Below are 13,847 nucleotides of genomic sequence, written 5' to 3'. Positions count from 1 at the left end.
AAAAAACATAAAATGGAATTAAAGACACAGATTAACACCAACACAATAACAGTGAGAAATTTCAACATCATACTTTCTCCAAAAGATAGGTCATCTAAACAAAACAAAACAAACAAACAGAGAAACTTCAGGATTGTTTGACATCTTTACATCAAATGGACTTAACAACTATCTACAAAATATTTTACTCAAACTCCAATGAATACATATTCATCTCAGTACCACATGGAAGCCTCTTTAAAATAGATCACATGCTGAGACATAAAACAAACCTTGACAAATACAGAAAATTGAAATACTTTCAAGTATCCTATCTGACCATTATCCAATAAAACTTAAAATTGACAGCAAACAAAACTCCAGCAAGTGTTCAAACACATGGAGATTTAAACAACACATTACTGAATCGGGAATAAGACAAAAAAAGCAATCAAGAAAAAAAGTAAAAACATTCATGAAACTGAAATAAAACATAAACACAGAACAATAAAAACTGAGACACAATAAAATATTTTAAGAGGGACATTTATAGCCTACATACCTATATTAAAAATCAGAAAGAGCACAAAAAATGAGTTAAGATCCAGCTCAAAGATTTCGAAAAAATAAAATAAAAGAAACCCAAGAGATGGCAAGAAATAGTAAAAATCAAAGCAAAAATTAATGAAGTAAAAACTAGGAAAAAATATATGATTCAGTAACTCTGGGAGCTATTTCCTTGAGAAGATAAACACTTAGTCCAACTAAACAAGAGAAAGAGAAAGATGCCCCAAATTAACAAATCAGAAATGAGCAAGTAAAAATTGTAAGACATCAAAAATACAAAATGCCAAGAAGAAATATTTTTAAAACCCTATACTCATCTAGGTTGAACAATCTAAAAAATATTGATAAATTTTTAATTCTTCTAAATTACCAAAAGAAAACCAAGAAGAGATCAACAGTCTAAACAGAACCATAACAAAGAAAGAAATTGAAAGGGGGGGGGAGATCCTTTCAATTAAAAATTTGTACAGGCCCACATGGATTGAGTAGAATCCTACCAAGCTTTTCAAAGAACTATAACCAATCACCAATTATTTTTAATAATTCTTAAACTCTTCAAAAATTAAGGAGAAGGAGCACTTCCACACCCTTTCTATGAAGCCAGTATTATAATTTGCAATACCCACACCAGGTAAAGATACTGCAAAAACAAACAAGCAAACAAACAAACAAATAAGAAAAAAACAAAAACCCCAAAACAACAGGCCAAGATCCCCTGAAAACAGCAAAGCAAAAATCATCAATAAAATACTTACAAACCAAATACAGGTATGTATCAAGAGGATTATTCACACAGTTGAGTTAGTTTTATCCTGGAGATGCAGGGTTGGTTCAACATATGTAAGTGAATAAACATGATAAACAATGTAAGTGAGCCTAAATATAAAAATCATATTATCATCTCAATAGATGAGGAAAAGGCCTTTGACAAATCAAACAGCTTTTCATGAAAAAAGTCCTAGAGAGAGTAGGACAAGAGGAAATATACCTCAACATAGTAAAGGCTATATGTTACAAACCCACAGCAAGATTACTCTAAATGAGGAAGAAAGAAAAACTTCAAAGAAATCCCAGGGCTCCCACTATTCCCACTCCTTTCTGACAGTTCTGAAAGCACTAGCTGGAGCAACAAGGCAAGAGAGGGCATTAAAAGGATGCAAATAGACAAAGAGTCAAATTATCCCTACTTGCATGTGATATGATTCTATACATAAAATATCCCAAAAGTTCAACCAGAACCCTTCTAGAAACAATTTCAGCAAGGTAGCAGGGTACAAAATGTACTTAAAATTGGTAGTCTTTCAATATACCAACGACAATCACACTGACAAAGAAATCATAGGCTGGGTGCAGTGTTGCACGCCTGCAATCCTGGCACTTGGGAAGGTAGAGGCAGGCAGATCTCTGTGGATTTGAAGCCAGCCTGGTCTACAAAGCAAGTCCAGGACAGCTAATGCTGCACAGAGAAATCCTGTCTGGAAAAAAAAATAGAAAAAGAAAAATTAAAAAAGAAAGAAAGAAAAGAAGTCATGGACACAGTCTCACAAACCTAACCAAGGACGTGAAGGAGCCCTTCAGTGAAAGCTGTAAACTTCTAAAGAACTAGACACTAGAAAGTTCAAAGGCATCCCGTGTCCCTGTATTGGTAGAACTAATATTGTGAAAATGACTGTCCTACCGAAAGCAGTTTACAGATTCAATACTATCCTCCCCCCCCCAAAAAAATCTCCATCCCATTTACTACAGAAATAGAAGAGGGTATCCTAAAATTCATATGAAAGCCCAAAAGACCTTAAATAGTCAAGGCAATCCTGAGCAAAATGAACAATGCTGGAGAGATTACCATTCCAAATTTTAAGATACTTTACAGATCCATACTAATAAAAGCAATATGATGCTGAAACAAACACAGACAAGTAGACTAATGGGATGAATAGAAGGCCACGTGTGAGTACACATAACTACAGCCATTTGGTACTTAATAAAGGGCAAAAAAAAAAAAAAAACCATGCTAGGGAAAATACAGCATTTTCAACAAATAATGCTGAGAAAACTGGATATTCACATCCAGAAGAATTAAATTAGGCCCATATCTATCACCCCGCACAAAAATTAGAACCAAGTAGATCAAACACCTCCAACTTGCAATCTGAAACACAAATCTGCTTGTGGAAAGTATAAACAGCACCCTAAAGATATTAATGTAGGAAAGGACTCCATCGGCTCAGGAATTAAGGTCAACAATTGTCAACTGGGACCGCATAAAACTAAAAGGCTTCTGCACAGCTAAGAAAAGCATCAGTCAAGTGAGGAAGAAGCCCACAGCATGAGAGCTAATCTTTGCCAGCTACACATCTGACAGAGGATTAATAGCCATAATACAAGAACTCAAAAAACAAAGAGTCAAGAAAACAAATGACCGAATTTTTAAAAAATAGGCCAGGGATCTAAACAAAGAGTTTTCAATAGAAGAAATAAAAAAAAAATCATCATAGAATACCTTAAAAAGTGTTCATCATCCTTAGCAATTAGGGAAATCCAAATTGAAAGAATTTTGAGATAGCATCACACCCCAGTCAGAATGGCGAAAATAAACAAAACAAGTGACAATAAATGCTGGTGAGGAAGAAGAAACATCATTCACTGTTGGTGAGAATGCAAATTGGTGCAGCCACTCTGGAAAATCAGTTTGGAAACTCCTCAAAAACTTAAAAATAAGTCTCCCATATAACCTAGCTATGCTACTCCTTGGCATATGCCCAAAGGACTTGACACCCAGCTTCAGCGATATTTGTTGTCCAGGAAATGGAAGCAAGGTAAATGCCCTCCAGTAGATGAATGGATAATGAAAATGTGCTGCATGTATGCATGGAATACTATTCAGATATAAAGAAAATGAAATCTGCAGATAAATGAGTAGATCTAGAAAAATAAGTATATCGAGCGAGGTAATCCAGACTAGAAAGACAAACACCCATGTTTTTGTTTTTGTTTTTTCATCTCTGGTTCCCAGTTCCAAATCCTTAGATAGATGTATATAATGTGGAGTGAGCACAGAAACCAGAAAAATATAATAGGGACCATAGGTGGAGAAAGCTTGTGAGACGAATAACAGGACACAGGTGATATGAAGCAGACAATAGAAAAATAAGAAGGGGCTCCAACTGGAGAGAGGGAGGGAGGTCAAAAGAGAAGGAGGACAGAGGAGAGACAAATAACACCAAAGTGTTTTGATGAGGCCTCAAGGAATTATTATTTTATTTTTACCTAGAATTACATACAATACATGAAAATGTATGTATAGATATATGTATGTATATACATGCATATATATATAAATGTGTGTATGTATTATGTCTATATTAAAGGAAGTTATGCCACTTTGTCTGACAACACTTCTCACAAGAACCAAAGACTATCAAAAATTCCAGTACTTAGCATGAGAAACTTCCTTTCAAATGGTCAGGGAAGTCCAAGTGGCCCCCAAAACAGTAAAGATTATAGATGTAGCCTTTGCTTGCCTCTCAGAGGCTGAGGTTGGACCCCCATTCCTGAAGACATAGCATGCTGAAATCACATAACTCAGATGGTTCAAACTGGATCTGACCTGAAATCCACCTTTCCTGTAGTCTAGCTTATAGGGTTCCAGAAAACATTATGCAAGCTGCAAAGGGGGGAAAGTAACTAAACAGTCCTACCCAGTTGTGACAGCTATGAACCATAATTACCAGCATAGCAAGCTATTCATAGAGGTCCGATAGTGGCACTCACATATCAGTGGCAACCAACCATTGTCTAATTGAACTTAAAGCCCATTGGACAGGAAGGAAATCATACCAGGTACTAGAAATCTAGCCAGCTTCATGAACCTTAGAAAAGACTCTACTACCGTCAATTTTCTAGACCCACATAGTTCCGTACTACACCCTAAGTCTTATCCTATATCCACAGATAAGTGTGGCTATCACTCACAGGGAAGAAGCTTCTCTTTACAGCAGATGGATATCATTACAGATCAACAAAACTGGATACAAGGCAGAGATCAAAGGACCACAGGGAGCTCGGTCCCAGTAGATACATACACATCACATCTCTTGTACCTATAGCTCAGAGAACATCATCAAAGGGGAGGGGGTTAAAAAAATCAGAATACCAGCAAGCCTTCTGTAAAGCATTCTTTTTTAGAAATGATTGCATGGACAATGGCAGTATCGACGCAAGTGCTAACCTTGAAGTGGGGAATTTTCATGGGGTCCCACCTCTAGACAAGGAACTACAGTCAATAAATGACTGCTGGGAGGAGACTTAGATGCTTCCAGAGATGAAACATCTTATTGTTTGTCCAGTGTATAATGCTTAGCCTTGTAACCATATACACATAGGCAAAAATGAACTCGACTGGTTGTAATTATATATATTTGGGCATATACACATATACCTATATGTATGTAACAATAATAACCAAAGGAAAAGAGCTTATCAATTTCAAAGTGTGTGGGGGTGACATTTGAGGGGTTCAAGGGAAGATAGCTGAGAGAAGCTGAAGTGGAGAAAGTGATGTAATTTTATTTCAATAAAAAACATACTAAAAAATAATGAGGTGGGGCTCAATAGAGGAAGACGTCCATCACTCATCACTGACCTATAGCCTACACACACACACACACACACACACACACACACACACACACACACACACACACACACACACACATACACACACATACACACACACATACACACACATACTTATGCATAAAATGACTTTCAGTACATATGAATTATTGATGTCACTGAAGCAGGATTGTAAATCATCAAATGGTGCTACGAATTCAGATAGATCTGCTCTGAACTCTGAGCTAAAGCTCCCAGCCACAATTCACACACACTCCTTCAAAGTATCCAGAGCATGGTGGGATACAGTTGTCTCTTTCAGAAAGAGGAAACATACAACCGGCTCTTTCATATTCCATTCCTGTCAGAGACAGAATGAGATGCTAACACAAATCAACTCAATTGTCTGAGAGTATAGCAGCTTGAGTCACAGCTTTGTTCCTCCTGTACCTGACAAGATTGTTTGAAACCCCTTATAGGAGAATACTTGTGTGCTACTGATACAGCTTTTACATTGTGGCTATTTCCCCATCATATGAGTCATCAACAACCCTGTACAGATGACACTATTACATGAGTGTCACTCTATAAACTAGGTTGTTCCTTGACACTAGCAATATCTCACAAAGTTCTTTCTTCCCACCCACACCGCATTCAGCACTAACTCAGTGGAGCCCTTTGTGAAAGCTGTATTTTATGGTCACGGGGAATTCATCGTTTCTTGTTACATGCTATTCGCTGTCATCTTCCCTTTGGAACAATGACAAGTAAATAGTAATTTTCTACAAAGTTTAACTAGGTTCTTCAAGGAACTTACAAAGTACCTAAGCATTAATACTTGCCTGGTGGTGAGGCAGCTAAATCCAACAGGTTAAATGTGAGAATTCAAGGGGAATGGGATTCTGACTTGACCTGGGAAACTGGAGTACTGAATAAAGAAGAAGGGGAGAGGTGATCGCCATCACAGATTCAACAGCAACCATACATGCTTAGCCACACGGCTTAAGTGGGGGAGGGAACACCATGTCTGCCATGCTCATACAACTCCTGGAAGCAAACTGCTCTGCTAAGTGACATGGAAAATTTCTGGAAGACTTGGTATGTGTTCTATGCCTCCATAAACCATTTGAAATAAAGAGAGTGGGGCCAAAGGGAATGATAGAGTGCCAGGAATTAGGAGAGAAGATAAAGACCAAAATGACACCCTTTGACTTACCATAAATGGTAAAGACAGGCTAGGTTACTGCAGTGCTTGGTGATGGATTGGCTCAGGTCTTCTGAAGGAGGCCGTGAGTACAGACCTTAGAAGTGTGCCACTGGCAGCTACTAGATCTGTGCCATTGTGAATTGAACATGGACCAAAACTTGTTGAATTCTGTCTTAGTTAAGGTTTCTATTACTATGATGAAACAGCATGCCCAAAAAGACCAATTGGAGAGGAAAGGCCTTGTTTGGCTCACACTTCCACATCACCGTTCATCACCAAAGGAAGTCGGGACAGGAACTCAAGCAGGGCTGGAACCTGGAAGCAGGAACAGATGCAGAGGCCATGAAGGGTGCTGCTTTTACTGGATTGCTTCACAGTTTTCTCAGCCTGCTTAAGAACCCAGGGCCACTATCCTAGGTGTGGCACCACTTTCCGTGAGCTAAGCCCTCCCCCATTGACCACCAGTTGAGAAAACGCCTTACAGCTGAATCTCCTGAAGGCATTTCCTCAACTGAGGCTCCTTCCTCTCTGATGATGCTAGCTTGTGTCAACTTAACACACAAAACCAGACAATACAAATATGAAAATTGAGAAAGAATTCAGCCAAGTCGATTCAAGCCAAATATCTGGGAATTCCAAAACAGTCTATTTCTCTTTGTTTTTTTTAATCACAGTGACAATATTTACTGTGAAAATTAATGGATATCACTGTGTATTTCCATAATTTATGTCCATTCTCATTTTTACCAAGTCTTATCAAAATGTTCTCTTTAAAAAACATGACCTTTAAAATTTCTCAATGGCTATCCTTACCTCCAAAATTTTCCCAAGATCTAAGCATCTCTAGGACCCACAGAAAAGAATAAGCATACCTGGGTATTTAGTGTCTGAAGAGACAGCCTGCCATGTGTTAGTCTGTGAGCTGTTAAGAAGTGGACATCACGAAAGGCATTGAGCCACTGCAGCATGGACAAAGGCAAGGCTCAGCATTCCTGAAAGGCTCACATGAGTGAATGGTCACATTTAACTGAATCATCACTGGGGTCAGTGGTGTGTCATTTATTGCCATGGGCAAGTTCTTGCAACTATAGCAGGGAGGTGCTATTAATGGCATCTTCAAGCCTCCCTTGGAAGATCTTAACTGCCTTTTCACATCTCAGAATGATGGGCCATCAACAGTTCTGAGCTTCAGCCTTCACTGAAGGTGGCACTAGTGTCTAACTTGCAGTTGGTTCCCTGGCTCTGTGATGACTCTTAAAGCAACAAGTTCACATTACACAGCTCATCTCATACTTAAATGTTTTCATGAGAATGCGATGTGTGACTCCAACAATATGCTCTGAAGCCCCCCCCCAAAACCCAACTAATTCTGAGAAATAATTGATCAGTTTTTATGACTCATGATCATACTAATCACCCAGCTCTTAAGATATCCCTTTATCTGAACATTTCCTGTGCTCCTCACGAGAATGAGTCCTTAGGATGCATGTTATGATCGTGCCCTTTCTTTTATTGTAGACCAGAATAGACTTTAGACTTTAAAAGTTGACACTGAACTCAGTCCCCAAATAAATAACAATGTAAAGCTTATTTTTGAACAAGCACAGGATTCTAAGGAGCAAGTGAAAAGTCACAGTGTGAGCCTCACTAGGACTAATGATCAGTTGGGGACAGCCCTGGGTCAGACACTTTTCTTTCTCTCCCCGAGAGTCTATCTGTGTTTACTGTCTCACCAAAATGTGAGGGCCAATTTTTATTGATCTTATTGTAATTTATATTCCAGTCAAAGCATTCTTCTCAACAACTTCTAACTCGATGTCTCTAAAGGCCTATGCGAATTTTCATGCCCTGTACAATTTACTCTATGGAGTCACACAGCTAAAGGGAACCTCAGGATTGCATTTCAATGCCATCCTTTCGCTGATGTTAAACTACGTTAAATTATGTTTTACCAAGGTCACTTGGTAGGTCAGCGTCAGAGCATGACCCATATAATAACTTTCTCAAAGCTGCCCAGGACGTAGAAAGCCCCACTGCTACTGTCACATCTTCCCACTTCCTATGACTTCTGTTCCTGACAATCTGATTTGGTCATATGAAACATCAGCCTTCCTCCTAGGTTTGTTTTTTGTTTTTTGTTTATTGTTTTTTGTTTTGTCTTGTTTTGTTTTACTTGGCTGATTGTTATATAAAGGCAATGCTCTTGTGACATGTCAGCTGTTATCCCTGGCACTCAACTCCCAGGTTCCTCATCTTTCAAGGACCCTAGACATTAGTATAATATTCCTTCATCGAGGATTAATTGCTATCATCTCATTTTTCAACCTGTTGGTAAATACAGATGGCCAAATTTTCTGTTGATTTTGGTCTACTTGCCACCCTGCTGTGGCTTTGCTGGTGCTGTCCATGGTGCTGATTCCAGTGGCAATGGTGACCACAAGAAAGCAACCCCCGAAGACCAAAAAGAGGCTCACCAAAAACGATCTTCCAGAAAACTTTGTCTTGTACTTCCAGGTCTCCAAAATATTTACCAAATCAATGCTTTGGAAAAAATAGTTACACACCCTACATAGCACACCTAATGCTGTTAGTGGAAAGAAAAGCAAAGGTTCCAGTGCTTTCCAGGATCCATGACATAAATAGTGTTAACACATATCTGTCTCCACTCAATCTATGTTACAACACGAACTTCCATAGTCACAGAGATAGTGCAGGTTCTCTTCTTGGTGTGTCAAGCCACTTACAGTAGGATAGACCCAAGGTACAATGTGTCAAGATGGCTCAAAACAAAAATGTCTGGAAGAAAAGCATTTCTGGGGTAAGGCCTTTTGATAGTGTCTTTAAAGATAAGATAAAGGTGTGTGTGTGTGTGTGTGTGTGTGTGTGTGTGTGTGTGTGTGTGTACAGGTCTTCAAAAGGGAAATATGAGAGATGTTATGGGAGATGATTACTGAAAGCCGGAGTAGAAGATATGCATGCTCTCAGTGCTGCAAAAGGAGTTGATTCTTTCCTCCATGCCTCCAAAAAGGTGTGGCATGGTCACAGACGGTTGACTGAAGGACATGTGGCCTAGGCAGGGTGCCAATGACCTTCTCAGCTATGAATCTTAACTGTGACGTCAGAGCTCCAGAGGTTTTGCATTCACATATAAAATTCCACACAACTATAAACATTAATTTTATTTTTTATTATTGAAAATTATCTTGGTCTTGGTGGAAGGATAATGGTCAGTATTATCTGTGGGTTAAAAGCCTTATACACTAACTTGCTGTGGAAAAATGAAACATATATGGGAGGAAGCAGGAGCATCTCAGATAAATAAATGGCAAAGTTATCTGAGATTCAGAAGCAGTTGGTGTCAGACAAATGCGCCCTCCTCCTCCCCTGCTGCACTCCAATGTCAGATACATTCTTTCTTCCTACCAATCCTGTTCCCAAAGCCATAGCAGAAATCATGCCACCTTTCAATCTTTAAGTCTTAGAAATAACTGAACTCCTTTATTTCTTGTCAAGGACTCAACTTGTTTCACCCCCATTTGTATATTGATGTCATAGGAGCAAGAACAAGAATGGCATCTTTATCCCATAAGGCTGTGGACTTATTATAAAGGAGAGAGAGAGAGGGAGAGGGAGAATTCTATCTATAAGCATGCACCATGTAAGGAACATATGAAGAAACACTGAGAAAATGACCCCTGAAGACTGAAGATCAGGAAGAACCTCTCTGCAAACAGGATCTCCTCACACCTTGGTAATGTACTTCCAGGTGTCCAAGATATTTTTATGTTACCTGAGCAAATTAAGTCATTCCCATAGTTAAAAATCTCAAAAGGGGACTGAAAAGATGATTCAACAGTTAAGAATGTGGACCGCTCTTGTAAAGGACCCAACTTTTGTTCTCAACATCCACAATTTATAATAACAATAATTAAAAAAAAAACCTTGTTTTTAAATATCAAAGAAGAGATTCCTTTTCCTATAGCCAACAAATACAATTAACCTAGGTATTCATTCATGGATCAATAGATTAAAAAAATATGGAATATAAACATATCTCAGTCGGTGTTCTATTTCCATGAAATGATACCATGACCATGGCAACTCTTATAAAAGAAAGCATGGTCTGCTCTTCCAGAGGTCCCGAGTTTAATTCCTGGCAACCACATGGGGGGCTCATAACCATTCATAATGAGATCTGGTGCCTTCTTCTGGTAAACTGGTACACATGCCGACAGAACATTGTATACATAATAAATAAAAAAATTTAATTTAAAAAATCTGAATAAAAGAAAGCATTTAACTGAGGCTTCCTTACATCCAGAGCTACTTTATTATTGTCATGGTGAGAAGCATGGTGGCACACAGGCAGTCATGGTGCTGGAGAAATAGTCTGAGAGTTCTACATCCAGACCCACAGGCAGCAGGAAGAGAGAGATACTGGGCCTGGCTTGAGCGTTTAAAACCTCAAAGCCCATCCCCATAACAATGCCACACCTACTCCAACAAAGCCATATCCTTCCTAATCCGTGTCACTCCTCAATGATCAAACATTCAAATATATGAGCCTGTGGGGCCATTCCTATTTAAACCACCACAATATGCAGGAGAATACTGTTCAATAATAAAAAATAAAATAAGATTCTGTCATTTTCAGAAATAAAACTGGATGGCATTTTATTTTATTTTTAACAACTGATTAAGTCAATTTACTAAAACAGTTGACTTAGGCATCTGCAATGGCGACTTCAAACTCCACTCCTGGCTCAAAACTCATGGAAGTGATCTGATTAACAGTCTCAGAAGGACTGTGTAAGTCAATGAGTCGCTTGTGGATCCTCATCTGGAGACGATCCATGTGTTGGAACCTTCACCACAAGGCATTTTTTCTTGTAGTGATTCTCCATCTCCTGGTAGGCATGCACACCGCTCCTTTCACTTTCAGATTCTTTTCCTTTGAGCCTCTGATCAACTCTGCACACACCTTCTCCAGCGACTTCAGGTTGCAGCTGGTGAGCATGATTCAAATTTGGTGAATCACCACCTGGGGTTCCATGGGCGTCTTTCCGGTATCTTTAAAGTGGCTGTGGTGAGGCTTCCTGACCAACTTGTTCTTCAGCAGGAGTGAACAGCTGTGAGTCAAGATGGGAAAAGGGTGAACAGAGCTCAGCTTGCATGCACCACTGCCAGGATGGCATTTTACTAAGGAAAATAATTCAGAAATTAGAATAGCTGTATTTGGAGGGCAAAAGCTTTATCTCAAAGAAGTGGGGAACAGACTAACGATTGTTAAAGCAACGGACTAATGAAGTGGGTGGAATGGACAAAGAACAGAAAAGAGATACAGGAATGCCATTAAATAGGAGGAATAACTTCCCATGTTTGTATAGAACAGGAGAATCGTCCTGGCTGGCAACAATCGACCTAGCATTCCAACGTAGCCGTCAGAGATGATTGGATATCCCGGACACAAACAAATGATATATGTGGGCCAGAGAGGTGGTTTGGAGCATAAAGAGGCTTGACGCCATTTCTGATGAGCCTAGTTTGATTTCCAGCGCCCACACAGTGGAAGGAGAGAGCTGACTCCCACAAATTATCTTCTGACCTCTCTACATACATGGCGGAATGCAGACATCTACACATAGGAAGAGGTAAACAAATACATAAATAGATAAACATTAAATTGTTTAGTTTAAAGAGGAAATGATATATATGGGAGGGGTTATCCATGCCAATCGCCCAAATTGGATCACAGTACTGTGTACCTGTATAGAAATGACATTATGTACCTTATAAATACATACAATTATATTACACGTCAACTTAAAAGTTAAAATATTTTTAAATGGATATCTACTGTTCTAGATGAAATCATATTTTTCTCCTTGGTACAGTCAACTGTTTTCAGCATACTAGGGGCCTATAGGAACATGTATTGGCAGAGAAGCCTACTAGGCAAGAAACATGGTTGACAGAACGTGTGGTGGGCATCTCTCTCAGTCATTATTTCAACTTTAAAAGAGCTCCACGCAGAACAGATCATTCTTTTCTCTGCTTTTCAGATCAAGAAGTGGGCCTGGAAAGGTTAAGATGTGCTCACCAGAGCACACAGCTGGATTTCAAACCACCGCGCAATGCCATCAAGAGCAATAGGAAACAACTGTTCCCGTTGGCTTTGAATCCAGTGGGCCTCATGCATTGGTGAAGAAAGGTATTACAATAAGGTTTAAGAGGTTAGGAGAAGGACTATTTTCCTGTTGGTGTCAAAAACACTGCTACTCATGATTTAGTTCCTTGCAGGGAATTATGTGAATTCCAAGGACTTCACAGGCCCTATTCCATCACCAAAGGGAGTCACAGATGCTTGTGGGAGAAATAGAAGGTAATGAAAGCAATGAGAGACCTCACGGACACATGGCGGATGGGGAAGACAGCCTAAGACAAATGAGATGGAGGGGTTGGTGAGATGGCTCAGCTAAGCATATCCTCTCTTCCAGCAGACCCTACTTTGTTTTGTAAGGCTCTCTTTTCAGCCTAAGCCTGGGAACATGACCCAGACAAGCTTGGGAAAATGACCCAGAAAGAATTGAAGGCCAGCTTCAGTTTCTGAGATCAAGGTGGCCAACCAAGATAAACAATTCCAACTAAGGTAAACAATTCTCAGAAAAATACCATCTGGGAACTCCCCAACACCCCTCCCTGCCAAGAATAGCCCCCAAGACCAACGACCCTTGCAATAGCCAATAACATTTAGACAAGCACCCTTAGCGACCACCCGAGCCAATCCTAACATAGGGCACGCAGCCCCTCCTAACCTTTGCGGTTTTAGCCTTTAAGAATAGCTTGTAGCAGTGACTTGGGATGCCTCCCTCCCGAGTGAGTGCTGAGGCCCCCTGACGCGCATCAGCAATAAACCTTGTGCTTTTGCATCAACACTTGGTCCTCGAGTGGTCTCTCGCGGTGACCCCCTACCCGAATAAACTCTAAGGTCCAACAGTTTCTCAGTCTCTATATCAGATGGCTCATTACTGCCTGTAACTCTAGCTTCAAGGGATCTGTCACCCTCTTCTGGCCTCCATAGGCACCTGCATATAAAACACACACACACACACACACACACACAGACATACACATAGACACATAGACACACACAGATACACATATGCACAAACATACATACACAATACACAAAAACACACCAAAAAGGAGGGAAGAGAGGGATGGAGGGAGGGAGGAAGAGAATACATGAATCTAAAAGAAACAGAAAACCAGGGTAGAAAGCAAAGACCAACAATGCTGGCTTCCCAAGTTGGCCTCTGATCCACAAAGACCTGGTCAACTCCCACAGCGAACAGTTCTGGGCAATGTGGGTAAAAGGTAAAAATGTTGAAGCCCTGATGAAGAATAAAAGCATGAAGTAAGGACTGGTTCCTCAAACGCATAGAGTATCTTTATTATGTTCCTAAACAATGCCTCCCTG

At 39.7% G+C, this 13,847-nt stretch overlaps 1 pseudogene; it reads right to left on the bottom strand.

The window, feature by feature from the left end:
* Positions 1–11,090: 11,090 nt before the first annotated feature.
* Positions 11,091–12,562, bottom strand: LOC127204281 (40S ribosomal protein S20-like; annotated as a pseudogene).
* Positions 12,563–13,847: the final 1,285 nt, after the last annotated feature.

This window comes from Acomys russatus, chromosome 20 (genome assembly GCF_903995435.1).
Source record: "Acomys russatus chromosome 20, mAcoRus1.1, whole genome shotgun sequence".
Taxonomy (NCBI): Eukaryota; Metazoa; Chordata; class Mammalia; order Rodentia; family Muridae; genus Acomys; species Acomys russatus.
This window is presented reverse-complemented; position numbering and strand designations above follow the sequence as displayed.